General features: G+C 36.7%; 1 protein-coding gene across 7 annotated transcripts in view; it reads left to right on the top strand.

The window, feature by feature from the left end:
* LOC118544846 (leucine-rich repeat and immunoglobulin-like domain-containing nogo receptor-interacting protein 2) overlaps positions 1–24,641 on the top strand; it is a 1,211,198-nt gene that overhangs the window by 910,504 nt on the left and 276,053 nt on the right. Inside the window, exon 7 of one of the 7 annotated variants that reach the window (XR_013443711.1) lies at positions 17,264–17,427. The exons of the other annotated variants lie outside the window; for them this stretch is intronic. The gene's annotated coding sequence lies outside the window, so the exon portion shown is untranslated. Of the gene's footprint in view, positions 1–17,263; positions 17,428–24,641 lie in introns of those variants that run through there. 7 annotated transcript variants of the gene reach the window in all.

The following is a 24,641-nucleotide window of genomic DNA, read 5'->3' as shown; positions in this document are numbered from 1 at the left end:
TTCTTTTAAATCACAAAAAGTTTCTTTTAAATCACAAAAAGTTTCTTTTAAATCACAAAAAGACATCTTTTAAATCACAAGAGTTTCTTTCTCCTTTAAAGACCACTCTCCTGCAGACTAGAATGGTGTTCTATCTTGAGGAATACTATTAAAAGACCAGTGGACATATAAATGTAAAAACATATGACTGATATAAAATGGTAGGTTAAAAAGGCTCTTTAAAGATGATTTTTTAGGGGTGCCTGGGTGGCTCAGTTGGCAAGTGTCTGCCTTCGGCTCAGGTCATGATCCCAGATCCTGGGATACAGCCCCACATCGGGCTCCCCGATCCACAGGAAGCCTGCTTCTCACTCTCCCACTCCCCCTGCTTGTGTTCCCTCTCTCGCTGTGCCTCTCTCTGTCAAATAAATAAATAAAATCTTTAAAAAAAAGATTATTTTTTATATTAAATGTGCATTGACTAATAAGTCTAAGGCTCTGTGCTATTTTGACATTCAAGATCAAAATGAATTCTACTTCCAGACTTCCAATCCAAGAAACTTTATGAAGATAATGACAAAGATATTTTCATAAATATATTGATTGCAGAATTTATTCCAGACCAAAAAAAAAAAAAAATTTAAAAAACCAACCTAAAAGTCTAACATAGGGATTGATTACATAATAGATAATACTTTTTGTATGATGCATTAATATGCAGTCATTAGCAATTATGTTCATGAATAATTTTGGTGACCCAGAAAGATGCTCCTCACAATAGATCAAGTAAAAAAAAAAAAAAAAAAAAAAAGAGAGAGAGAACAAAAAATTATACACAGCAGGATATTTTATACATTCCCACTTTCTCTATGTGCATCTAAAAATTCTAGGAGGATATATACCAGACTACCAAAAACATTTAAAAGGCTTTTTGTGAAATATGTATTTTTATACTTTTCTCTATCTTCTAAATTTGCTGCAATAAAAATAAAATGTACCTTAATCAGGCTAAACCAATAAAGGTTTTTACTTTGTTATTATTTTTTTAATGAGTCGTTTCAGTTTCTCAAGGATGTCAAGCTTGCTCTTTGGTGCTTGCCGTTCCTTCTGCTGGAATGTTCTTTCCCTGTTCTCATGGCTGACTACTTTAGATCACTTTATGACTATGCCCAGATTCACTTCCTCAGTGAAACTTTCCAAAACTACAGAATGGAATGTATCCCACCACCATCATTCTTATCCCATTATCTTGCTTCATTTTCTTCATGGCACTATCTAAAATTATATCATTAACCTGTTATTTAATCAAATTATGTGTTAGCATCTGTCTGTTGTGGTAGTAAACAAATATATGAAGCAGAGGAAACTTGTCTGTCTTGTTTAAATTTTAAGTCCCCAGGTCCTAGAACCTTATCTGCATAAAGGAGGCACCAAATTCATATTTGTTAAATAAAACGAGGTGCTCTTGAAAATTTAAAACTTTACAATGTGTGTATAATAACTGTCAACTGTAGATTGAGAAGAAAGGGACCGATGTGAACCTACTCTGTTTGGGCAATTAGTAGGGCAAAATGCATCTTACTTTTGAAGGAGAACAGGAAGATTAAGAACTTAAAATTTAAAAAAAAAATTTTTTTTTTTTAAAAAGGAAGCAAAGAGTAAGGATAGCTCATAAAATAAATGTTAGGAAGTCCTATTCAGATGCTAAAGTTGGGTCACAAATCTGTCTCTAAATCAGTGGTCTATATCTTTTTGTGTTGGATTGTGGGCCCCTTTGAAGATCCAACAAAAAACCTGAAACACAGCCTCAGATAAATACTCATGCATATTTGTCATATCCATGACGTTTTGCTGACAGTTTCTGAGATTCACAGACCATCCTAATTGTGCATGAATTACACAATAAAAGCTACTGCTCTGTCCTATCCTGTAAACATAAGTTATAAAGTTTGGGATCCAATGAGTTCAAAATCCTCAAGAATTTGAAGTTACATCTAAGAAAAGAGCAAATGTTCCACTTTAGCCTCCCAGAAAACAGACATCACAGATATGATCACATCTACTTGTTACCTCCAGGCTAGCAAATGGAGTTGAAAAGCTAAGGAACTTGGCGAATTAGAGAACCAGCATAGAGTTGCATGTGAAGCGAAGTCAGAGATGAATGTTTGTCCTATTACAGCAGGTCAATAAAAGTTTCATGGAAAAGATAATGTCTGAGCTGTATCTTGAAGAATAGTCATAATAACAAAATAATAGCTTGTAAAGTTTATCGAGGACATTCGAAGTACTAGGTACTCTACTAAGTGCTTTACATACATCATATTTTTAAAATCTTCACAATAATCCTCATTTAACGGAAAAGTGAAGATTAGAGAAGTTCAGTAATTTGCCCCCAGGATATTCAGCTAGTAAGCAGTAGAGCAGAGTTTCAAGCCAGTCTGAAGTCTGGCTCATCTTTGTTCACCATTGTAGAGCACTGCTCTCCAGAAGGGTAAGATCTGAATCACTGAGAAGAAGGGAAAGGGACATTCCCAGTGAGGGGATGCTTTAACACCTGCACAGATGTTTCTAGAGTACAGAAACTCTAGAAATAGCTAAATAATGCCGAGTGCTAAAAACAAGGCAAAAAAATTAATTCTTTTGGGCTATACTTAAATCTATTTTCACAACTATTTTGACATGAAATCGAGAAAAAAGAAATATCATTTGCCAAGATAAATAATGGAGGGCCTCTAGTAAATGAGGAACTCTAGTACCTTTTGGTTTTACATTTACATTTACATCCAATTTGTATATTGGATATGGTGTTCCATACTGTAAAATGGTTGTTTGAGTGACAGCTTTCAGGGAACTTCATCTTCTAGCCAAAAGTAAAATTGTCTTTCAGTAAAAGGACAAATTTCCTGGCACCTTTATAAATAAGTTAAAAGATGGATATGATGGAAGTGAACCCTCTCATGGAATTTACAGTGCCTCTAAAAGCCATCAATTGCTACAAACTATAAGATTTTTCTTCATTGAGTGTCCTGATGATATAGTCTTGGACTGGATGTGAAATAAAGACATATGTGTCTATCTTTTATCTAGGCAGGTAAATCAAGCACCCTTAAAGGTTGTCTCTTTATTCTGAAACACTGGATGTAGTGTATTAAGAAATAGTTGAGAGAAAATAGTTAGGGCCAACCTTTGTGCAGCTTTTAGTTATTTTTAAGTGCCATTTTATTGCCATATTCTAATAATACAGAGGAAACAGGACCCACATATAAATGTTCTTTCATATATTCTAACAAATTTTAGAATTAATAACAGTATTATTAATATTAATGTCAGCAATAGCTAAAATTTACTAAACAACTTATGTACTAGGAGGTATGCCAAGCACTTGAATGTATTATAATTTAATTTATACGATTATGCTCTGAGGGTAGCCTTTTATTATCCCTGTTTAACAGATGGGAGACACTGAGGCCTGAGACCCAGGAGGGCATGTTAGGGCCCTGAGGCGACATGGTTAGAGTGGCAGAAATGGTATTTGGCCCCAGGTGAGACTGCTTCCAAACCCTGGGGTTTTAACTCCTACTGTCTTAGTCAACCTTGTCATTTGAATTTGAGAACGAGTTTCTTCATTTAACATTTACTTAAAATGCAAGAGAAATTACTAAACTATGGTTACAAAAATATAGTGTGAGTAAGAAGATGCATTTAGCTTACTGCTGAGAATACTTAGGAATATATTTACCTCTCGATTGAGTGAAGGAAATAAGACTGTTTTCCTTGCTCACCTACTATGACAGATTATCATACATTCTAAAATCATTGGTATACACCAGTCTTTGTTTTTAATTTCTATAAGGTCAGAGGTCGTGCCTTCCATTTCTTTTGTGACATCTCATTGTGTTTGGTACAGTACCCTGCAGAGTTAAGTGGTCAAAAAAAATATATATATATGCTCGTTGACAGCTTTCTCATTGGGCACCTGTCAATATCCTACAGTGTACTTTTTCAGATTTAGTGAGACTGTATTCTTGTAAAAAAAAAAAAAAAAATGTGCATCTGTTCTAATACCCCATGAAAATCAATATATGTACTATAATGGCTTGAAAACATCCACTAATTTTTCTCTGTTTAATTTTTCCCACTTGTTTATTGAAGAAAATAATACCTATATTTTTTTAGCAAGTTGAAGCATGAAGAAGTTTGGTTTGATAATTGCTCTGAAAACGCTTACTTCCTGCTTACCTTTCACTTCAACAGGAGCTTACAAAAGATTTGTTCTTTAAATACTAGCTTCTTTTGTTTATTTATTTTACATATGGGAAAATTAAGACTATATATTAAAGTTATTCTGTAAATTAATGCCCAGTCTACATTATGATTTTGTTGCAGTCGTAACAGCCTCCATATAGACATAATGAAATACCAGGAGACCTGGAGTCCCTTATCCAATGCTTTTACTACTCAGTATATAACTCAAATTCTCTGTTACTAATTTCTTCACTGCTATGAAGAAGTAGTTGAAGGAGATCATTTCCAAGGTTTTTAAGGAGTAATATTTTCTAATACTATTATGTACTATGTATATTCTATATGTTACTGTAGATAGTAAATATGGTATTATTTCCACTAATTACTTTGATTGGATTTTTGTCTTAAAATACTACTCATGATTCAAGGTCAGAATAGTGTTGGTTTAGAATGGAAATATGATCTGCCAAATTCTCTCAACTATGGTTCCTATTTTTAAATAACTTACATTTTCAATTTTGAATATGGGCATTAGGCTTAGGGGTGAAATTTAGTATGTTCTAAGGACATTTGAAAAGTGGATGCCATCTTCAAAGTCAGACGTTTACAACATAGTTTGTTTTAAAATTTGTTGACTATGGTTTCATAACCTCCATTTCGTCTGTATAATTATCTCTGTATAAACCATTTCAGATGTTCTCTAGAGACATAAAAGTATTTATTTTTAAAATTATCATTATAAATATTTGGGTTTGTTCTGAAAATTATCTAATTCCGGAATATATGAAATTACCTAATTTCTGAGAGATCTAGAATTTTAGAGTGGAAGGAAACTTACAGATCATCTATTAACTCCACATTTTACAGAAAATAGAGAAACCAAATTACAAGGAGATTAAGTGAATTGTCCAAGGTCACATAGCTATTGAGTGACAGAACTTGAATAGGAAGGAATCAAGATCTCCTAGCTCTCTGCAGCATTTCTTTCCTCTGCTTCCCAGTAAGAACAACTCCAGATACAGAATCTTGCCCATATAATCTCTAGCATATTTTGCAGCTCTGTTGTTTGGGATATGCACATTTAGGATTGCTATATCTTCTTGAGGGATTGACCCTTTTCCCTTATATAATGGCCCTTTCTGGCTCTGATTTTTTTAAATTCTTAATTTAAATTTACCTGTTATTAATATATATTCATGTTATATATTATTGTTATATTATATATTATATATACATGTACAATATATTAATATATATAAAAAATTGAAATAATGTATATATCAAAATGAAAATTAAGCTTCTCATATTTTTAGAACAGGAAGTAGTTTTGCAACTACCCTGAGAAATTTCGGCTCCGTCTCTTCCGTGGAAACTGGGAGGTAGGGGCGCTATCTTCTTTGATATTTATATTTCAAAGAGGTGGCTTCCAAATCCTTGTGAAAAAAGATTCCTGGGTTATAAAATTGGCAAGAAGCTTATTTATTTTAAAAAGATTTACATACATGTAAAAGAGTCAGAAAAAGAAATCACAATTATAAGTTTTTTTGAGTAAATGCTCTAAGAAAAGAAAAGGATAGGGAAAAGTCTCTTTCCCTTTTTATACCAGGGAAAATTCATTTTTTTTCTTTTTTTTTTTTTTAATTTGTATTGACCCTTCGAAAGAGAGGGGCACCTTATTACAGGATACCTTGGATTTGTTTCCAGACCATCGCAATAAAGTGAGTCATATGAATGTTTTGGATTCCCAGTGCATATAAATGTTATGTTTATACTATACTGTAGTCTCTTAAGTGTGCAAATGACTTTATGTCTAAAAAAATAATGTATATACCTTCCTTAAAAATACTTTATTGCTAAAAATGCTAATCATCATCTGAACTTTCAGTGAGTCATAATCTTTTTATTGATAGAGGGTCTTGCCTTGATGTTGGTGGCCGCTGACTGATGAGGATGAAGGTTGGGGTGGCTGTGGTAAGTTCTTAAAAGAAGACAACAATGAAGTTCGCTGCATTGATATTTTTTCTCCGTTCATAAACAATTTTTTGCAGTGTAGGATGCTGATTAATAGCATTTTATCCACAGTAGAACTTTAAAAATTGGAGTGAATCCTCTCAAACTTTGTTGCTGCTTTATCAATTAAGTTTTTATAATGTTCTCAGTCTTTGTTGTCATCTCAACAATCTTTACAGTATCTTCACTAGGAGTAGATTCCATCTCAAAGAAACCACTGTTTTTGCTCATCCATAAAGAGCAATTTGTCATCTGCTTAAGTTTTATCCTGAGATTACAGCAATTCAGTCCCATCTTCAGGCTCCACTTCTAATACTAATTCTCTTGCTATTTCCACCACATCACACTTTTCCTCTGAAGTCTCAAACCCCTCAAAGCCATCCATGGGGTTTGGAATCAACTTCTTCCAAACTCCTGTTCATATTGATATTTTGACCTCTTCCCATGTATCACAAATGTTCTTATTGGCATCTAAAATGGTGAATCCTTTTCAGATGGTTTTCAACTTACTTTGCCCAGATCCATCAGAGGAATCACTATATAGCAACTATAGCTTTACAAATGTATTTCTTCAATAATAAGACTTGAAAATTAAAGTAATTATTTGATCCCTGGGCTGCAGAATGGGTATTGTGTTAGCAGGCATGAAAACAACATGAACCTCATTGTACATCTCCATCAGAGCTCTTGAGTGATAGGGTGACAGGTGCATTGTCAATGAGCAGTACTGTTTCGAAAGGAATCTTTTTTCCTGAGTAGTCGGTCTCAACAGTGGGCTTAAAATACTCAGTAAGCCATCTTGTAAACAGATGTGCTGTCGTCCAGGCTTTGTTCCATTTACAAAGCACAGGCAGAGTAGATTTAGCATAATCCTTAAATGTCATAGGATTTTCAGAGTGATATATGAACAGTGGCCTCAACTTAAAGTCACCAGTTTCACTAGCCCCTAACAAGAGAGTCAGCCTATCCTTTGAAGCTTTGAGGCCAGGCATTGACTTCTCCTCTCTAGCTATGAAAGTCCTAGAAGGCATCTTCTTCCAATATAATGCTGTTTCATCTACATTGAAAATCTATTGTTTAGTGTAGCCGCCGTCATGAATTATCTTAGCTGGATCTTCTGGAAAACTTGCTGCAGCTTCTACATCAGCCCTTGCTGCTTCACATTGCACTTTTTTTTTTTTTTAATATTTTATTTATTTGACAGATAGCACAAGCAGGCAGAGAGGCAGGCAGAGGGAGAGGGAGAGGCAGGCTCTCCACTGAGCAGGGAGCCCAATGCGGAGCTCAATCCCAGGACCCTGGAATCATGACCTGAGCTGAAGGCAGCCACTTAACTGACTGAGCCACCCAGGCGCCCCTTCACATTGCACTTTTATGGAGACAGCCACCCAGGCGCCCCTTCACATTGCACTCTTTAAACCTCATGAAGCAACCCATGGTAGCTTCCAAATTTCTTCTGTAGCTTCCTCACCTCCCTCAGCCCTCATAGAACTGAAGAGAGTTAGGACCTAGCTCTGATTGGTCTTTGACTTAAGGAAATGTTGCAGCTGGTTGATCTTCTATCCAAACTACTGAAACTTTCTCCATACCAGCAATAAGGCTATTTCACTTTATTATCATTTGTGTGTTCCCTGGAGTAGCACTTTTAAGTTTCTTTAAGAACTTTTCCTTTAAATTCACAACTTGGCTAGCTGCATGGCACAAGAGGCTTAGATTTTGGCCTGTCTCAACTTTGAATATGGCTTCCTCACTAAGCTTAGTCATTTCTAGCTTTTGATTTAAAGTTAGAGATATACTACTCTTCCTTTCACTTGAACACTTAGAGGCCATTGTAGGGTTATTAACTGGCCTAATATCAATACTGTTTTGTCTCAGGAAATAGGGATGCTCGAGGAGAGGGAGAGAGATTGGGGAACAGCCAGATGGTGGAGTAGTCAGAACATACACAACATTCATCGATTAAATTTGCCTTCTTATATGGGAGAGACTTCTGGGGCCTCAAAACAATTGCAGTAGTAACATCAAAGATCATGGATCACAGATGACCATAACAAATATAATCATAATGAAACAGTTTGAAAAGTGAGAGTTACCAAAATGTGACACAGAGACAGGAAGTGAACAAATGCTCATAGAGAATGGCTCTGGTGGACTTGCTCGATGCAGGGTTGCCACAAACCTTCAAGTTGTGAAAAAGACAGTATCTGTGAGGCACAGTAAAGTGAAGCACAATCAAACGAGATGCCTGTACTGCCAGGTGGAAGTGAAATCCAAGATCCCCCAGTGGCCTCCATTGACACCTGATGGGGAGAGCTCCTCATTACTGCTGAAGAGGGTGAGACTTCCTGCTCCCCACTAGGTCTCCACTGACACCATGGTGGGGGTGGCCTCATCACTACTGGATAATGACGAAAGTCCTGACTCCACACTAGTCCTCTTCCGACACCTCCTCAGAGGGGAATAGGACCAATGCCTCATTACTTCCAGGTGGGGGTGAAAGTGCAGACTCTCCACATGACCTCCACTGGCACCATGACTGACTGGCAAGGATGAAAATCTCAGCCCCTACTGGATCTTTTCTGACATAACTCTGCTGAGGGTGTTTGGGGTATCTTTTTATAGCCTCTAAAGGGTGGAAGTCTTGTTTCCCCATTCAGCCTTTACAGGCATGAGTGGAGGTGGGACCATAGTCTTTTCCGTGGTGTTGGCTGGAGCAGGGCAGCACTTTCTACAAGTTTCCTGCCGTATGAAGCTGCCCCTTTTCTGGCCTTTTCACTAGAGAGATGACCTTTGAGGGAGGGTTTTTTGTTGTTGTTGTTATTTTGTCTGTACCTGTTGGTGTTTCTCTGTTGCTGGTTTCTTCAACTCCATATGTGGGATATATGAGGTGGGAAAAAAAAAAAAAACCCTGGGGTGTTAAATTCCCTGGTCAATCTGACTGCCCTCCACCTTTCAGAGTCTTCTTATGTTTGTTTGGTATATACCCTATGGAGTTTTTAGTTGTACTTAGTGGGAGAAATAGGGAAAAGTACATCTATTCCATCTTCTCAGAAACAGAAGTCTTGCCGCATATTTTTTTTTAAGATTTTATTTGCCAGAGAGAGAAGAGAGATAGAGAAAGAGCTCACAAGCAGGGAGAGCAACTGCCAGAGGGAGAAGCAGACTCCCCGCTGAGCAGGGAGCCTGATGTGGGACTCAGTCCCAGGACCCTGAGACCATCACCTGAACCGAAGGCAGACGCTTAACTGACTGATCCACCCAGGTGTCCTTCTCCTCGTATTTTGAAAATAGTGACATGGACGTCATTTGTGTTATAAGGATTCAAAAGGAGTCATTCAGAAATCCCAAACCCACTACTTTCCTAACCACTAAATTGTAAGATCCATGAGGACAGGGGCTATGAGTTTTACTCACTCTTGGGCAACTTTCAGTCCTTTGGTGTTGGTGAACAGACAAAAGGTTTTCTTATCTTTATTTTTTTTTTAATTTTTTTATTGTTATGTTAATCCCCATACATTACATCATTAGTTTTAGATATAGTGTTCCATGATTCATTGTTTGTGCATAACACCCAGTGCTCCATGCAGAACGTACCCTCCTCAATACCCATCACCAGGCTAACCCATCCTCCCACCCCCCTCCCCTCTAGAACCCTCAGTTTGTTTTTCAGAGTCCATCGTCTCTCATGGTTCTTCTCCCCCTCCGATTTCCCCCCCTTCATTCTTCCCCTCCTGCTACATTCTTCTTCTTCTTTTTTTCTTTCTTAACATATATTGCATTATTTGTTTCAGAGGTACAGATCTGAGATTCAACAGTCTTGCACAATTCTCAGTGCTTACCAGAACACATACCCTCCCCAGTGTCCATCACCCAGTCACCCCATCCCTCCCACCCCACCCCCCACTCCAGCAACCCTCAGTTTGTTCCCTGAGATTAAGAATTCCTCATATCAGTGAGGTCATATGATACATGTCTTTCTCTGTTTGACTTATTTCGCTCAGCATAATACCCTCCAGTTCCATCCACGTCGTTGCAAATGGCAAGATCTCATTCCTTTTGATGGCTGCATAATATTCCATTGTATATATATACCACCTCTTCTTTATCCATTCATCTGTTGATGGACATCTTGGCTCTTTCCACAGTTTGGCCACTGTGGACATTGCTGCTATAAACCGGGGTGCATGTACCCTTTCGGGTCCCTACTTTTGTATCTTTGGGGTAAATACCCAGTAGTGCAATTGCTGGACTGTATGGTAGCTCTATTTTCAACTTTTTGAGGAACCTCCATACTGTTTTCCAGAGTGGCTGCACCAGCTTGCATTCCCACCAACAGTGTAGGAGGGTTCCCCTTTCTCCGCATCCCCGCCAACATCTGTCATTTCCTGACTTGTTAATTTTAGCCATTCTGACTGGTGTGAGGTGGTATCTCATTGAGGTTTTGATTTGGATTTCCCTGATGCCGAGCGATATTGAACACTTTTTCATGTGTCTGTTGGCCGTTTGGATGTCTTCTTTGGAAAAATGTCTGTTCATGTCTTCTGCCCATTTCTTGATTGGATTCTTTGTTCTTTTGGTGTTGAGTTTGATGAGTTCTTTATAGATTTTGGATACTAGCCCTTTATCTGATATGTCATTTGCAAATATCTTCTCCCATTCTGTCAGTTGTCTTTTGGTTTTGTTGACTGTTTCCTTTGCTTTGCAAAAGCTTTTTATCTTGATGAAGTCCCAAGAGTTCATTTTTGCCCTTGCTTCCCTTGCCTTTGGCGATGTTTCTAGGAAGAAGTTGCTGCGGCTGAGGTCGAAGAGGGTGCTGCCTGTGTTCTCCTTTAGGATTTTGATGGACTCCTATCTCACATTGAGGTCTTTCAACCCTTTGGAGTCTATTTTTGTGTGTGGTGTAAGGAAATGGTCCAGTTTCATTCTTCTGCATGTGGCTGTCCAATTTTCCCAACACCATTTGTTGAAGAGACTGTCTTTTTTCCATTGGACATTCTTTCCTGCTTTGTCAAAGATTAGTTGACCATAGAGTTGAGGGTCCATTTCTGGGCTCTCTATTCTGTTCCATTGATCTATGTGTCTGTTTTTGTGCCAGTACCATACTGTCTTGATGATGACAGCTTTGTAGTAGAGCTGGAAGTCCGGAATTGTGATGCCGCCAGCTTTGCTTTTCTTTTTCAACATTCCTCTGGCTATGCGGGGTCTTTTCTGGTTCCATACAAATTTTAGGATTATTTGTTCCATTTCTTTGAACAAACTGGATGGTATTTTGATGGGGATTGCATTGAATGTGTAGATTGCTCTAGGTAGGATTGACATCTTCACAATATTTGTTCTTCCAATCCATGAGCATGGAACGTTTTTCCATTTCTTTGTGTCTTCCTCAATTTCTTTCATGAGTATTTTATAGTTTTCTGAGTACAGATACTTTGCCTCTTTGGTTAGATTTATTCCTAGGTATCTTATGGTTTTGGGTGCAATTGTAAATGGGATCGACTCCTTAATTTCTCTTTCTTCTGACTTGTTGTTGGTGTATAGGAATGCCACTGACTTCTGTGCATTGATTTTATATCCTGCCACTTTACTGAATTCCTGTATGAGTTCTAGCAGTTTTGGGGTGGAGTCTTTGGAGTTTTCCACATAAAGTATCATATCATCTGCAAAGAGTGAGAGTTTGACTTCTTCCTTGCCGATTTGGATGCCTTTGATTTCTTTTTGTTGTCTGATTGCTGTGGCTAGGACTTCCAATACTATGTTGAATAGCAGTGGTGATAGTGGACATCCCTGCCGCGTTCCTGACCTTAGGGGGAAAGCTCTCAGTTTTTCCCCATTGAAAATGATATTCGCTGTAGGTTTTTCATAGATGGCTTTTATGATATTGAGGTATGTACCCTCTATGCCTATACTCTGAAGAGTTTTGATCAAGAAAGGATGCTGTACTTTGTCAAATGCTTTTTCTGCATCTATTGAGAGGATCATATGATTCTTGTTCTTTCTTTTGTTAATGTATTGTATCACGTTGATTGATTTGCGGATGTTGAACCAACCTTGCAGCCCAGGGATAAATCCCACTTGGTCGTGGTGAATAATCCTTTTAATGTACTGTTGGATCCTATTGGCTAGTATTTTGGTGAGAATTTTTGCATCCATGTTCATCAGGGATATTGGTCTGTAATTCTCCTTTTTGATGGGGTCTTTGTCTGGTTTTGGGATCAAGGTAATGCTGGCCTCATAAAATGAGTTTGGAAGTTTTCCTTCCATTTCTATTTTTTGGAACAGTTTCAGAAGGATAGGTATTAATTCTTCTTGAAATGTTTGGTAGAATTCCCCTGGGAAGCCATCTGGCCCTGGGCTTTTGTTTTTTGGGAGATTTTTGATGACTGCTTCAATTTCCTTAGTGGTTATAGGTCTGTTCAGCTTTTCTATTTCTTCCTGGTTCAGTTTTGGTAGTTGATACATCTCTAGGAATGCATCCATTACTTCCAGGTTATCTAATTTGCTGGCATAGAGTTGCTCATAGTATGTTCTTATAATTGTTTGTATTTCTTTGGTGTTGGTTGTGATTTCTCCTCTTTCATTCATGATTTTGTTGATTTGGGTCATTTCTCTTTTCTTTTTGATAAGTCTGGCCAGGGGCTTATCAATCTTGTTAATTCTTTCAAAGAACCAGCTCCTAGTTTCGTTGATCTGTTCTACTGTTCTTTTGGTTTCTATTTCATTGATTTCTGCTCTGATCTTTATTATTTCTCTTCTCCTGCTGGGTTTAGGCTTTATTTGCTGTTCTTTCTCCAGCTCCTTTAGGTGTAGGGTTAGGTTGTGTACTTGAGACCTTTCTTGTTTCTTGAGAAAGGCTTGTATTGCTATATACTTTCCTCTTAGGACTGCCTTTGCTGTATCCCAAAGATTTTGAATAGTTGTGTTTTCATTTTCATTGGTTTCCATGAATTTTTTTAATTCTTCTTTAATTTCCTGGTTGACCCATTCATTCTTTAGTAGGATGCTCTTTAGCCTCCATGTATTTGAGTTCTTTCCGACTTTCTTCTTGTGATTGAGTTCTAGTTTCAAAGCATTGTGGTCTGAAAATATGCAGGGGATGATCCCAATCTTCTGGTACCGGTTGAGACCTGATTTATGACCTAGGATGTGATCTATTCTGGAGAATGTTCCATGGGCACTAGAGAAGAGTGTGTATTCCATTGCTTTGGGATGGAATGTTCTGAATATGTCTGTGAAGTCCATTTGGTCCAGTGTGTCATTTAAAGTCTTTATTTCCTTGTTGATCTTTTGCTTAGACGATCTGTCCATTTCAGTGAGGGGGGTGTTAAAGTCCCCCACTATTATTGTATTGTTGTCGATGTGTTTCTTTGCTTTTGTTATTAATTGCCTTATATAATTGGCTGCTCCCATGTTAGGGGCTTAGATATTTACAATTGTTAGATCTTCTTGTTGGATAGACCCTTTAAGTAGGCTATAGTGTCCTTCCTCATCTCTTATTACAGTCTTTGGTTTAAAATCTAATTTGTCTGATAGAAGGATTGCCACCCCACCTTTCTTTTGGTGTCCATTAGCATGGTAAATGGTTTTCCACCCCCTCACTTTCAATCTGGGGCTGTCTTTGGGTCTAAAATGACTCTCTTGCAGACAGCATATCGATGGGTCTTGTTTTTTAATCCAATCTGATAGCCTGTGTCTTTTGATTGGGGCATTTAGCCCATTTACATTCAGGGTAACTATTGAAAGATAGGAATTTAGTGCCATTGTATTGCCTATAAGGTGACTGTTACTGTATATTGTTTGTGTTCCTTTCTGGTCTATGTTGCTTTTAGGCTCTCTCTTTGCTTAGAGGACCCCTTTCAAGATTTCTTGTAGGGCTGGTTTCGTGTTTGCAAATTCCTTTAGTTTTTGTTTGTCCTGGAAGCTTTTTATCTCTCCTTCAATTTTCAGTGACAGCCTAGCTGGATATAGTATTCTTGGCTGCATATTTTTCTCATTTAGTGCTCTGAATATGTCCTGCCAGTCCTTTCTGGCCTGCCAGGTCTCTGTGGATAAGTCTGTTGCCAATCTAATGTTTCTACCATTGTAGGTTACATATCTCTTCTCCCGAGCTGCTTTCAGGATTTTCTCTTTGTCTCTGAGACTCGTAAGTTTTACTATTAGATGTCGGGGTGTTGACCTATTTTTATTGATTTTGAGAGGGGTTCTCTGTGCTTCCTGGATTTTGATGCCTGTTTCCTTCCCCAAATTAGGGAAGTTCTCTGCTATAATTTGCTCCAATATACTTTCTGCCCCTCTCTTTCTTCTTCTTCTGGGATCCCAATTATTCTAATGTTGTTTCGTCTTATGGTATCGTTTATCTCTCGAATTCTGCCCTCGTGATCCAGTAGTTGTTTATCTCTCTTTTTCTCAGCTTCTTTATTTTCCATCATTTGGTCTTCTATCTCACTGATTCTTTCTTCTGCCTCATTTATCCTAGCAGTTAGCGCCCCCATATTTGATTGCACCTCATTAATAGCCTTTTTGATTTCGACTTGGTTCGATTTTAGTTCTTTTACTTCTCCAGAAAGGGTTTCTCTAATAACTTCCATGCTTTTTTCAAGCCCAGCTAGTATCTTTAAAGTGATGATTCTGAACTCTAGATCTGACATCGTACTAATGTCCGTATTGAGTAGGTCCCTGGCAGTCGGTACTACCTCTTGTTCTTTTTGTTGAGGTGATTTTTTCCGTCTTGTCATTTTGTGCAGAGGAGAATAGATTAATGAGAGAACAAAATGCTAGCAGGGTAACAACGTCCCCAGAAAATATACTCTAAACATATCAGAAAAGACCTGAAGCAGTGGGAAAAGAAAGGGAAAGAGAGAAAAAAGAAAAAGAAAGAAAAAAAGAAAAAAGAAGAAGATAAAGATAAAGATAAAAACAAACAAAAGCAGAACAAAACAAAACAAAACAAAAACAGAATGTGATCAAATATGATCAGGCTGGTTTATAGATCAGTGCCACACACTAGATTTTCGGTGTATTTTGGTCTGTTAAAAGAAAGTCCCTCCCAAAATTTTAAAGAAAGAAAAACTTATATATGTACAAAAATAAGGGTTGATATGATGAAGGGATGGAATATGACTGTAAAGATGGAAATTATAAAAAATTTTAAAAAAGGATTTGATAAGTTGTTTGGAAAAATAAAGAAGAGGATTTAAAAAAAAAGAAAGAAAGAAAAAAGGGAGAGAATGTGATCAGGCAGAGGAGTAGAAAAAAAACCATACACTAGAGATTTAGAGTATATTTTGATCTGTTAGAAGAAACTATCTCAAGATTTTAAAGAGAGAACAACTTATATATATATGCCAAAAATACGGGTAACTACTATGAAGGGATAGAATATGACTTTAAAAATGAAAAATAAAAATGTTTTTTTTTAAAAAAGGGATTGATAAGATGTTGGTTGAAAAAGGGAAAAAGAAAAATTCAAAAAAAAAGAAAAAAAGAAAAAAGAAAAAAAGACAGTTAAAAAAATAATTAACTTTGAAAGATTAAAGAATCATGGTAAAAAAGCCATGAATTCTATGTGCAGTATTCCCATAGCGCTGGAGTTCTGCCGTTCTCATTGATCGGTAAACTTGGTCTTGGCTGGCTGTTCTCGCTGATCTTCTGGGGGAGGGGCCTGTTGCCGTGGTTCCCAGATGTCTTTGCCGGAGGCAAAATTGCCCCGCCCTTGCCGGTCCGGGCTAAGTAATCTGCTCGGGTTTGCTCTCTGGAGCTTTTGTTCCCTGCAAGCTTTCCGTACAGCTTTGGAGGCAGAGAGTGAAAATGGCGGCCTACCAGTCTCCCGCCCCGGCGGAGCCGAGAACTCGGGGTCCCGCTCCTCAGCGAGCCCCCAGAGAAAAGCAGTCAGTCACTCCCGTCTCCCCGGTCTCCGGCCACACTCCGCGCTCACCCGGCCTGTGACCGCGCCTTTCTATCTGGCACCCGACCCCGGTTGGAGTCTCCAAACCCAGCAGATCCCCGCGGTGCGCTCCCGCACCTCTCCTCCCAGGGGAAGAAGGTGAGTCTCCCCAGATCTGCCGCTTGTTGGGTCCCTGCTGGAGGAGCAGTGGCCTGACTGTGCCGTGGATCACGGTTTATAGCAACCCCGAGCTGAGAGCCCGCGCCTGGGCTCCGTCTCTGCAGCCGGCTTCCCCGCTCCGATCCCTGGGAGCTCTGCCGCACTCAGGCACCCCCGGTCTTTCTGTGACCCCGAGGGTCCTGAGACCACACTGTCCCGCGAGGGTTCCACCCCCCACTTCACCACCAGAGTGACGTCCCTCAGCGGAGCAGACTTCTAAAAGTTCCAATTTTGTGCTCCGTGGCTCTATCACTTGCCAGAAGCGGCCGACGGAGGCCCCTCCCCCGCCATCTATCCTCCCGAATAACGCCTCGGATTCACTTCTCCGCACGTCCTACCTTCCAGAAAGTGGTCGCTTTTCTGTTCAGAGAGTTGTTGCTATTCTTTTCTTCGATCTCCTGTTGAGTTTGTAGGTGTTCAGAATGGTTTGATCCCTATCCAGCTGAATTCCTGAGAGGAGACGAAATCCAGGTCTCCTACTCCTCCGCCATCTTGCTCCGCCCCCCCTCCTCTTATCTTTATAATCAGGTTTTTCATATTTGAGAATGAATGTTGAGGTGGAAAATAATCCACAGGGCATGCAAATGTTACCCTTCCATTAGAATATTTGTAGCTCTTCCGTTGAAAACTTAAGATAATTGTTTGATCAAAGAAAAGGTGGCCCCCTTTTGTTTGATTAAAATTGCCTATTCCTATTACTTCAAGGAAGAATTTAAAAGTATTACTTTTTAAAAAATATAAAACAAGTGAAGTTAATGATAATGATGGGGAAGAATTTTTATTTCTGACTACAAGAATGATACTCACTTTTTTCTTTAATGAGAACAGTAAGTAGAAATAATTATTCATGCATGCTTGCCATCTCATTTCACATTGATATAAAATTCTCTCCAATAAAACTCAAGTGGGATTTTTTTTTTTTTTTGCAAGGTTGGACTTTAGGAGGTTTATTATTTCCATTAGGCTGTGGAATTTGATTATTCAATCAACCTACTTCAAACCAGAAAAATCTCTTATGGCCCATTAATTTAAAGAACCTTCTTTGTAAAGCACATGATTGTAAAATGAAAAAAAAATAAAGATTGTCCTTATTGCTTCCCTTCCTTCGACTCTTACTTTTTGTTTTAAATAATTCTTATTGCAATTCACTTGCCATAAGCTCATTAAATACATTCTTAGCCATGGTGATTCTAGAATCTTGAATAATAAAGATTAATATGCTGATCCAAATTCAATTACTGGCCTGAGCATATCAAATATATTAAACTTCCTTTCAGCATAGGAAGTATATTTTCACCAGAAGAAATGTACCTTTCTTAGTTTAATTACTCTAGAGGGTTTTCAGTAAAAGTTTTAAGATTTCCCTATGGTTAAAATAGCCACATGTGAATTTATATATATATGCATATATATGTATATATTTATAATATGTTGAAAAGGCATTTCTCAAAGTATACTGTGCTTTTTTTTTTCTAAAAAATATCTTCCTACAAATCATGTAAGTAAATAAATAACTGTGCACATTTGTGCCTATACATATTTGAGGTGGGGTGAGAGGTATTCTAAATGATAGTGTAGTTATTTATGTTTACTTACTGTTTAACTATTCCTTTCATAGATGACTTAGATTAATAATACTATCTCCAAGCTTGGGATTCCAAAAGTTGATCAAGGCTGACCTCTAATTCTAGTGTGTTTACAGAAATTACTATTTCTCAACACTAGCATAGTTAAATGAGAAACCTACCTTAAGAGACTTTACTTGTTGAATCAACACAGGAACTTTTAATAAACACTAAATGCAAGTGACTGTGCCTATCAAACTCACACCCACTCCTATTCTATAATGACAGATACCATTTTATGTTCCCTTCTTAATCAAATCAGGCTTTTTTATGTGTGTAAATTACATGACTTCCCATAGGGTTTTGTTAGGTGTTTGGGATCATCCTTCCTCTGCTCCCAAATATCTCCCTAATGGCAATGTCATCATGCCAAATACACCTAAACTTCTGATAATGTGACTTAAGACTGTGATGGACTTTGTAATGTCAAAAAATTTCAAATAGGAAGTGGGTGATCTGTTTAGATTTCCAAACTCACTGCATCTCAAGTTTGTTCGATTAATTAGGTCATCTATCATTTTTTGCAAGAGATAGGGCAGAGGACAAAGACATTAAGAAAATATATATGTTGTTTATATCAGTGGAGATATGACACACATATATTTTACATGTCATACTGCCTCTCTTATGAGAAGCATAAGCCCTTAATTTGTTCTCTTGATTACAGAATCATAAAAGACTAAAGAGACCATTCCAGGTTTGGATGACCCTAGAGTATTTCACATTGAAATGGATGACTAGTTATTAATATTCACAGCAGTGGAACTAGCACAGATTTCTTTCCATAGCATTACCTTTCAGCTGTTTGTTCATGCTGAGTTCCTTGCAAAAGATGCCATATAAGAAAGAAACAATTTTTATAGAATCATCTATTAAGACAAGCTTTGAATTTCAGAATGTCTATACATATTATATATACTTATGTATGTAATGAGAAGAAGGATGTGTGTATTACATTTATTTTGTTTACTTTTCTTTAAATGTAAATAAATTAACATTGAAAATATTAGGGAAACAAGTGTAAAGGAATAGGGCTAGACATAAGTAAAGCATGAGAAGTATCCTTTTGGTGAGATACCTAGCAATCAGAATATTTTTGGGTCTTTTCGTGATAAGATGTTTAGCATCTTCTGCTGATCATTGAAGCTGAGTGTCTTGATGGTATCATCTGTAAAATGGAGGTAATGGCCCCTTTCCTTTACTTATCATACAGGGACATGGTGAAGAATAATAGGACTTTTCAAGAAGCTTCTCAAAAATCATTATATAAATATAGAATTTTACTATATGTGAGAATATGTCCTTTGAAACCCATTAGAGAAGAGAGTGTTGTATGTCTTAAAACTTAGTATAATATCTTATCCTGGTTTCCAAATGTATGAGATGGCTGGAGACCATAATCTTGTTTTCTCTTTAATTTTAGCAGTTAGGATAATTCCTAAATCCCAGATTTCGACACTTCCTTTTGATAAAAAATATCTAAAATTTCTTTAACATTTTCCTTTAGTATTTATAATTTTTAAATACCAATTGAAAATTAATTTTCATACATCACTCTTGTAAAATTTCAAATTTATTGGAAATGTCATATCAAGCTTCCACATAGGGAAAAATCCTTTTTCCTCTATGTTCTGCTTTAAGCATGTGTCTTCAACTCCTTTCACTTGCCTATCCCCTTTACCCTGTAATTCGATGATATCCCTGCCTATCTGTACCATTTTTCTTTGGTCATAGGGGTGGTATCCTTCCCTTTCTGCAGCACTAACCTCTTTGTCTCATTTTTCTCTACCCTCAAACTTTCCACTGCTCAACACTGGTCTGTTGAGCAGGTCTCTCTTATATGATAGGTATGGAAGAAATGTGTGCTAAATAAAAAATGGTCATAGTTGAAATTCTGATTACTTATCAGAAATACAGGATTTGTTTCAAGAGTTAAATTGCTTTGTCATATTTCCGATTTGTTACTTTAACTGGTAAAAATAAGCAATAAAACATGGGGACTATTTTGATGTCAAAAATGCATACTTAACATATATAAGATTAACTGTGGAAGAGCTATGCAGAGTGGTATGGAGAAAAAGCATTATTCATTGGTATACAAGAAGGTGGAAATAAATGGGTGTACAAAGCCACTTCCTGAATGGGAAGATGAAGTTTTATAAATGTAAATTATTTTCAAATTAATTTGTAGTTTTATTGCAATTCAATTAAAATCTCAATAAATACTGTGGTTTTCAACTATGTAAAATTAAAATGTATTAATAATAGAAACTGGGTGGTGATATTCAATATATTTTAAATTACTAAAATGGGAATTTGTCCTACCAAATATCAAGCCACACAATAAAGCTATAGAAATTGAAACGTAAGATGTTAGGTTAAGAAGATACTAGGCCTCTGGGGCACCTGGGTGGCTCTATCGGTTAAGTGTCTGCCTTCGGCTCAGGTCATGATCCTGAGGTCCTGGGATTGGGCCCTGCATAGAGCTTGCCTGCTCTCAGGCTGGGCTCCCTGCTGGGCTGGGAGTCTGCGTCTCCCTCTGCCCCTCCCCCACCTTGTGCTCTCTTGTGCGCTCTCTCTCAAATAAATAAATGAAATCTTAAAAAAAAAAAAAAAAGAAAGAAAGATACTAGGCCTCAGAAACAAACCTTACAGAATGATTTTATGTATAATAAAAATGACATCTATTATCTTTTCCGTTCTGGTTTTAGAAATCCATGTTTTAATTTTTGGGTAGTTTTCCCAGTGGGGTTTACCTGTTTTATTTTTTAAGAGAATCAGTTCTTGAGTTCATTTATTCAACTCTTTTTCACATTTTAATTAATTAATTTCTGTATATATGTAAAATATTTTGTTATTAATTTTTCTTTTATTGCCTTGAGTTCAGATCACTGGTTTGTACAAGGTATTCTTTTCTGGAACTAAATAAATTTATTTTTATTTTGCAGTAGACTATTATCAGTTTTTATTAATGGTCTATGGACACATGAAAAGGTGAATTATCTATTAGGATTGTACATAATTCAGTGTTTATTTCATATATCTTATTTTATGACCTCATTTCTCATTTTTTACTTGGTCGATACCAAAACTGAGAGAGAAGGTGTTAAATTTTTCTACTAACATTGTATTTCTGTTCGATTATCATTATGTTTTTTACAGTTTTGTTGCATACACTTTGATGTTAAGTTATTGAGTTCACAAGCTTTAGGACTGTTATGTCTTTTGGATATTTCATTTTTTTATTTATATACTTGTTTTTGTGTTTACTATTTATTTATATTATTTTTGGTCTAAAATTATATGTCCACTCCTGGGTTTTTGCCCTTCTTCTTTACTTCTCTGATATTTGCTCCTACATTTATATTAAGTAATTTATTTGTAAGCCACATATATTAGGTTTTCTTTTCTTTTTCCTTCTAAAGGTATGAGACTTTTATTGAGAAATTTAACACATGTTGATTGTTATAACCCAAGATTATTTGCTTTATTTTCAATATTTTGGAAAGTAACAAACTGTTTGAACTTTTCTCCATAACGTTTTCTTTTAAAAATCACCTTTTTAATGAAATAAGAACAAAATGATATCTTCTAACTTGTACTATAGGTAAGAGGAGGAATTTTCCATACTTTTACTATCCCCATCCTTTTCTTTATAAATGTGAATATTTAGAATTCCAAAATATTTTTAAATTACTGTTTTCAAACATTCTATTTTAAGAATAATTTTGACACATACTTAATTCCATATACATCTTCAACTATTTTTAGATTTAACTAAGTGATTTTTATATTTACCACAAATCAGTTTATAACAAATCTCCCCATCTTTTAGTTCAGATTAAATTCTCAATCTACATGAATATGTTCAGGTCGTATTTTAAAGAGTGGTACATAGATGTAATATTTCTTGAACTATTGCTTTATCTGTGAATATCGCTATACTGCTGTTGATAGAAACAATAACTTTCTAGGTATAAAGTTTTAAATCCCAGCATTTTCCCCTGAGGAATTAGAGATACTTAAACCAAAAGAAGGAATATATATGTCGGATAAAGTCATGATATTGTTGTGTGTAGAAGGGATTGGAGTTAGTCTGTGTAATTCCAGAGGGCAAAACTAAGATCAAAGGGTAGAAACTACATAGAAAGTTGGCTGAATAAAAAGTTGATCCTTTAGCACCTAGAGCTTTCTAAAGACAGAGACAGAGCTGCCTTAGAAAGTCATAAAATGTAGTACAAGTATTCCTGCAGTGATTTGATTGGTGCCTTTCTCTCAAGATATTGGGTAGCGGTTGTTTATCCTAGATAATTTTAAGAGTAGGAAACTTTTCTTAAGATAGGTACCTGAATCCAAAAATAAAATTCATCCTGTTCACCAAGACCAGTATGTTGCTCAGTAAATTGTATTTGGATGGAATCCTGAAGATAGGTCTTGATATAAATGAGCATTTATTTATTTATGAAGAATAATAAAGCCCTCAATACTTTGGATAATTAATAAAGAAGCTATTGTTTGTCAGAGTGCAGGGGCTTTTGCTACATGTTAGAAGGGAAAGCTTGCATTTCAGGTATTCTGTAGATGCTATGGCTCCTTTAGCTGCCATTTTTCCTGAACCCTCCTTTGAATGCCCGATGATGGTAAGTTATGCATCCATATTGCTCACACTGGAATCCCCGAAAGGATTGTAACCAAAGCAAAAGCCCTCTGGTGGAAGATCTGTTTGTAACTCCATTCCATAGTATGTGACTGTTAACTAGAGGGATTCTAAACAGTTCGTTTAGGAGCCATTTTATGCTTTTTTTTTTTTTTTTAATTGCTGAGTTTCGAATGTTACTTGAGTGTGTAGTCTAAATATTTAATGTTTAACGTAGGAAAAAAAAAGAGAGTGCTTGCTTTTATTGTTAAAGAACATATACCAACCACATAGAAGGGAAGAATAGAACAAGAATATACATTCTGAATTTCCATTTTAGAGAACTGTAGTTAAATGTGCAATGCACCATTCTCACTTTTAAATATAAATTATAGCTGGACCAGATGGCATGAAAGAAACCTAGAGGAAAATAACAAAGAGATGTTGAACTTCTATTTTTATCTTTTTGGGCTTCTTCTCTATCTGCCCTACACAGGATGGGGGGCCATAGGAAAGGATGACTAAAAGCTTATTAGTCTTTAAAAATAGCTTGGTGACCTCAGGGGACCTCTGGACTTTAGTTCCTGTTCTGCCAACTCCTGTTGGATTTTCGTACATTATCAGAGCTTCACATCCCTCGTCTGAAAATTGAAGGGGTATACCAATAGCTATAATAATATCTTTTGACATTCTGAGGGCTTACTATGTGCCAAGCACTGTGCTAAGCACTTTACGTGTATTATTTCACTTAGTCTTCACAACAACCCAATGGATTAGAGAGTTTCCCCAACTAATGCTATGATTAGAACTTTGACCTGCCTAGGAGCAAACCTATATACCTGAAAACAATATAAATCTTAAAAACCCAATTTATTCTAAAAATTTAGGGGAAATTGATTTAGGACTTACTAATGTTGATTATGCTTTAAATTGCCTGTTTCTGAAGAAAACCACTGTTCCTGAGTAATTCAGCATTCTTTCACCACTAAAGGCCTGTGGTCAAATCTTGTCCAACACTCCTGTTTCTATGGCTGTTTGTTTTGTTTTGTTTAAAGAAATTTCCATTTTCACTGCATTTAAAACTGTCAGTGTTTTCCTTTGGATTGTCATGGTGTTATGTGTAGAAAGGTATATTTTAGCTATTCTCATAACCTTTATAACATTTTATCAAATTGCTAGAAAAGTACTGATATTTTGATCAGCATTGTGCCTAACATATACGGTAATTTGAAGAAATTTGACATCTGTAAATATTCTTTAAATATTCAGTCTTACCACCCAGGAATAAAACATACTCCTAATTATGGTAATTATGGTGTTTTGAATATTCCCCAATAATATTTTATAACCTTCAGTGATAACATTTTAGATCTGACACATTTCTTATTAATTTATAGATACTTCTTTTTTTTCTTGTTCTTCTCTTTCTCACTTGCTGGCCCCCTTTCCTGCTCCTCTCCCTGCCCCATCAAATATGGACATTCAAAAACTTTTGTCTTTTAGTTTCTTAAACTGTGTGATTATGCTATCTCATCTAGCCCAGTGATTACAAGCATCACCTGTAGGTAGGTGACTTCCAAATTACCCATTAACCCAGGCTATAATTACCTGCAGCCTTCTCTACCAGATATCATTAGCATCCCAAACTCAGAATATTTAGAGCCAAACTCATTATTTTATATCTGAGGATAAATTCATACATTTGACTTCCATATTTTGGTTAATGGTTTTGTGATATGCATCTAAATTCAAATATTAGAGCCAGCTTTTTCTTTTCTCTCTCTTCTTTTTTTTGTATGCAATCTATAGCCAGTTCTGAAAGCTTTAAGTTCTGTGAAGTTTCCAGCATCCATTCCTTTGTCTCCATGTCCATACCACTACCATAGTTTGTGCTCTCCTCAACTGTTGTCTGGATAATTGTATCGGTCTTCAAACCAGTCTTGCTTCCATCTTCTTTCCTGCCATCAATTAGCCTGATAACCATCTTACTGTTCTTTCTATGATACAACATTGGTTCAGTCTCTCTTCTACTCAGGGCCATTCAATG

The sequence above is a fragment of the Halichoerus grypus genome, chromosome 14, assembly GCF_964656455.1.
Source record: "Halichoerus grypus chromosome 14, mHalGry1.hap1.1, whole genome shotgun sequence".
Classification (NCBI taxonomy): Eukaryota; Metazoa; Chordata; class Mammalia; order Carnivora; family Phocidae; genus Halichoerus; species Halichoerus grypus.
This window is presented reverse-complemented; position numbering and strand designations above follow the sequence as displayed.